The sequence below is a fragment of the Mauremys mutica genome, chromosome 2 (genome assembly GCF_020497125.1).
Source record: "Mauremys mutica isolate MM-2020 ecotype Southern chromosome 2, ASM2049712v1, whole genome shotgun sequence".
Lineage (NCBI taxonomy): Eukaryota > Metazoa > Chordata > Testudines > Geoemydidae > Mauremys > Mauremys mutica.
The window spans coordinates 102,348,331-102,353,804 of NC_059073.1; positions in this window are offsets into that span (position 1 = coordinate 102,348,331).

Here is a 5,474-nt window from a genome sequence, read left to right on the forward strand (position 1 = left end):
GGAGCTATACTAGCTGAGGCGCTGGTCCTATGTTTCTACTGTGTATTGATGCCAAAAGGATGGGTGTGGTGGAAGTGCCTCAATTATATTAGATTGATACAATCATGGTTGGTTGTTTCAGTTCAAGTGGGTGTCCCCAACACCTGCAGCGTTTCCCTTTGAGTTTCAGTTCAACCAAACCCAAAAACAAAAGTAAATTTTGCATTCTGTCAAACACACCCAGCAGTCTCTCCTCAGAGCTTTGGGAATGAAGGGGTTGTCATAACCTGACATGGTCCATGTTCGCACAAAAGATTTGAAATTCCAAGAGCCTATCTACCAGCCTGGGCTGTGTGCTGAGTTTGGAACAAACGCTGGCAAGTCTCACAGGTTTTGAGAGTTCATAACTCAGAATCCATCCACATGGTTCCCACGTGCCTATTTGCAGAAAGGGATAGAAATAGAGGTCAGTGAATGGACTGAAATGGCATAAATCTGATAGATAGCTAACAAGCCCATAAAATCAGTTGTGTGTGTTCAATAATTGAGCACACCAGCATTTTAAGTAGATTTCAGGCTGCCATAGGGCACAAGAGGGGCACAGAATTTTAACAAGGCTTGTACTGTGGTATTCCCAATGGTAATAGACCCACAGGAGGGGAATAAGCCTATGAGTCTATTAAAGTGCCCCTTAGCCTTACAATAGTCAGATATAACTGTAAATGTGCACTGTGCTCTTAAATTGCTTTCAGGAAACGTGTGATGCAGTTGCATGTATGTGTGAAGCAGACAGCTTGAGAGCACTTCCTGCTATCTTGGGAAGTGGCTGAGAGAGACAGAGCTGTGAGGACAGAGAGGCAGAAGCACATGTGTGTCACCTGGATCATGTGCTGGCTTGAGTAACTAACATACCAATATATTCATTGATTCAAGTACAATCTCCAGACTTCAACTTCAGCAGCCTTCCTAGTCACCGGAAGATATAAAAGGAGAGAGGACCCTGCTGAAACCAGTACCTTAAACCTTCCAAGTCATCACCCTGGGATTAATATATTTAAGGTAAGTAATGTCATTGTAATCAAACTATCGGCAGGTATACTATGTATGTAGGTGCACAAGAATCTCTTTGATAGGCAGACATGGCACGAACTATGTAAAGGGTTAAAGATAGCATTCCTTGGATAAGGATTTCACCCTAAACATGATAGTCTTTTAAACTAAATGTCATCAGTTCACTTAAGCCATTGTATGCAGAAAACAAAATAAACCCAACTCAAAAATCAATTTTCTATCTGTTTATATATGACAAAAATATTCCTTTCATTCTAACAATCAATCTCAATCAATGGGAGACAGGGCTCATTAATCAGAGAGCTGGGCTTTGTTGGGATTCCCTCCAAGACCTCTTTCCACTCGGCTTCCCAAAAATTCAGTTTGACTTCAAACTTTTTTGTTACTCTTTGTTATCTTTATCTGGCATACAGCAATGCTTCACTGATTAGACTTAAATGCGGGGAGGCGGGCAGTAAATGCAATGTACATGACAGCATCAGAGTTACACAAAAACTCTCTCTCTTTAACAGGGGTGGCAGATTTGTAGAAATTTTAGTGGTGCCCAGAACCTGCCAGGAGCTGCAGGCTCCGGGGCCCGGGGGAAGTGAGCGGGGGCAGCAAGTGGGCGCCAGGGGACACTCGGGGGAGATGCGTGGGGGCGGCAGGCGAGGCCAGGGGAGAGACCAGGCCCCAGACATTGATGGAGCTGGGCCCCCGGGCCCTGAATATTTCTGGAGCCCGGGCACCACAGGCCCATACAACACGCCACCCCTGCTCCTTATTACGTGTACACATCTTATTGCATTTACTATACATTGCATCATATGCTCCAAGTTTCTAATGTGCCAAGGGTGCTTCCCGGCTCTGCCCCACCCACACTCCATCCTTACCCCCAAGGCCCTGCCCCCTCCCTGCCTCTTCCTGCCCCCATTCTGCCCTGCCTCTTCCCTGCCTCTTTCCGCCCTGTTCTGCCCCCTCCCCAAGCGTGCCAAGCCCTCGCTCCTCCCTCCTACCCCTCCAGTGCCTCCTGCAAGCCATGAAACAGCTGATTGCGGCAGGGGGGAGGCGCTGATAGGGGGCTGCCAGTGCATGCTGAGCACCCACGGAGTTGGCACCTATGCATTGCATTATACAATTTTAAATTGGCTTGATCACTTTACTGGAATCAATCACTGTGCAGCATGCTCTGTCGATGCTCCACTTACTCTCTTTAACTTATTTCTACATTCCTGACATATCTTGTCCATTCTTATCTTGTTCCTAGTAAATGGTTCCCTCATTGTCCTCCCTCTGATCTTAGAGCTTGTCTACGCTTAAAAGGCTACAGGGACACAGTTACACTGCTGCAGCTGTGCCACTGTAGCTCTTCAGTGTGCTCTGGGCACTACCTATGCCGACAGGGGGGGTTCTCCCGTCCTTGTAGGTAATCCACCTCCCTGACAGGCAGTAGCTAGACTGGCAGAAGAATACTTCTGTCCACCTAGCGTTGTCTACATGAGAACTTAACACCCCTGATGGCTGTAGTTAAACCAACCTAATATTTTAGTGTAGACCAGGCCTGTCTGTTTAGTCTACTGACCTGTTTACTTATCTTACTTAGCATAAACATCCTGTTTTCAACTTTATAATTTACCTCCCTAATCCTATCTTCCAAAAAATTAAGGCCTTCCCCCATGTATTTAATTATTCATGTCAGGCCATGCCTACCTATAGACTTGAAATACAAAGAGCCCACGACACCAGAACAGAATGAACCTGAGGCCTGGTCTCCGTTAGTACCTTACATCAGTATCTCTACATCCCCAGGGCTGTGAAAAATCCACACCTCCGAGAGACGTAGTTATACTGACCTAGCCCTCTATGAAACAGGATCTTAGGTCTTGATTCGTTTTAGTTTTGCTCAGTTGGTATCACTTCATTATTATTTGTACTCTGGCAGCGCCAAGATATCCCAGTAAGGGATCTGGGCCCCATTTTGCTAGGCACTCCGCACACACATAATGAAATGCTAACCTCAGTCCCCCAGTGCTTAAAATCTAAGTGGTACACATTTTCACCTTGGATTTTGAGTTTGGGGGACTGGAGTCCTCAGAGGATTCATAGAGCTCTGGAGTGAACTTTTCACCTTTCAACTTAGGTCACCAGTTTAAATTCATCTCCCATCTGTAGTGATCAAACATCTGATGCAGGGCCGGATTAACCTGTGGGCCCCAGCACCTGGACTGTGGCCCCACTCCACTCCCTGCTCTGCCCTGAGGCCCTGCCCCACTCAGCCTCTTTCCCTGAGGCCCTGCCCACCGCTCGCAGGACTGCCCACCGCTTGCAGGAGTCAGTGGCCAGCACGTGGGCAAGGAGGAGGGGGCAGAGAGGACCGAGCAGCCAGTGCGGGGAGGGGGTAGAGAGGAGCGAGCAGTGTGGAGAGGAGAGGAGCAAGCAGTGAGCAGGGCCTCAGGGGGAAGAGGCCAAGTGGGGGTGGGGCCTGAGAGCAGAGCGCGGGGGAGGGAGTGGGGGCATGGTCTGGGCACCAGAGCCCCTCTGAGTGTGGGCACGGCACCATTGGTGCCATTGTAAACCCAATGCTGATCTGATGGCTTTTAGGCATCTTAATAAGTGAAGTATCAGAGGGGTCGCCGTGTTAGTCTGGATCTGTAAAAGCAGCAAAGAGTCCTGTGGCACCTTATAGACTAACAGACGTATTGGAGCATAAGCTTTCATGGGTGAATACCCACTTCGTCACATGCATCCGACGAAGTGGGTATTCACCCACGAAAGCTCATGCTCCAATACGTCTGTTAGTCTATAAGGTGCCACAGGACTCTTTGCTGCTTAATAAGTGAAGTAAGTCCATTTCGCTGAGAGCAGGTGTTCTCAGCTACAGAAATCACTCCCACTATTGTCACTAATGTGTACGTTTGCCCTTGAATCCTGCAAGTGGTTCTCCACAGAGTCCTGCGCCTGTGCAGAGCCCTACTGACTTCAGTGGATCTCTGCATGAACACAGGGGTCCACCTGCATGGAATAATTTGCAGGATTGAGGCATTCGTTGATAATTTCAGCAGAGGCCAAAGATTGAATGGTTATGAAGACCCCTAGAAACAGGTTGAGGTTGAGATACAGTTGAAGGCACCCCGGGGAATTTTTCAGCACTGCCACCCATGCTGTACCTATTTACTGATAAAATGAGAACTCCATGGCTGCTGAGCCAGCATCTTCCACCAGGACCTATTTCACAAACACACAGGCTGTCATGGGATCTTTCACTTACTCTCTCAGACTGACACCCACAAACCTCAGTGTAATATCTTTCTTTCTCACTTACACACACTCAACAGTATGTATATAACACTGGGCTAAGAGTCATAAGACTCAAGTTCTCTGTCTGTGCCACTGATTTGCTGTGTGACCTTGAACAAGTCACCTAACCCGTTTCTAGGTCAGTTAACCTATCTGTAAATTAGGGATGATTACGCCTCATCATCTTTATATAAATCAACAGAGAGTCCTGTGGCACCTTTAAGACTAACAGATGTATTGGAGCATAAGCTTTTGTGTTGCTTTTTACAGATCCAGACTAACACGGCTACCCCTCTGACACTTAACATCTTTCTATAGTGCCCTGAGATCTGTGGATGAAACACTATATAAAGGCAAAGTATTTATTGTTCTTAATAAAGGAGATGATGGATTGGAACCCCATTCTAGTTCATACTCAATGCAGAAAATGCAGTGCTGACAGAGCTGCCCAGTAATGGGCACCATCTTTAGAACAGACTGTTTAGCTATCCAGGGTAACCAACATTACAACTTTATTGCAAATCTCACAATATTTGATGTTTTTCGTAAAGACCCAACTGCTGGAATAATGCAATTACATAAGAATTTCACCTTTATTAAAAACAAACCCTAATTTTCTTGCCCTCATGGTTGTGAAGAGAAGCTGAAAACATGAACTGAGTGCATCCGAAAGACTAAACAACCAAAAGGCAAATAAAAAGAGCCCCAAAGGTACCATTTAAAAAAAATCCCTATGATTTCTAAATTAATCTCATGGGGGTTGGTTGGTTGGTTTTTAACTGATGTGTGATTTTTAAACACTTGGGGTTGACAATTCTGGGGCCCTGTCCAATAGCAATGGAAGACTCCATGGAAGATAGTGCAGAGCAGGGGACAAGCTGAACCCTTTCCTCGTTAATTTACATTCTCCTCCCTCCCGTTCTCCAGGAGCCCAGTATCCGCTCCCATCCCCGTGTCCCAGGCTGCGGCTTCCGCTGCATGAGGGACCGCGACTCCACCAGAGGAGTCGCTGGAGAGCCGCAGCCTCAGGCCGGCGCCTTCCCTCCCGCTGAACGTGGCGCTCCCTGTGAATCCCGTTGCCCCGCCCCGCCCCGGAGATAACCACGCCCCCTTCCTTTCTGACGCATTCCTGGTCCTTCTTGCTTCTG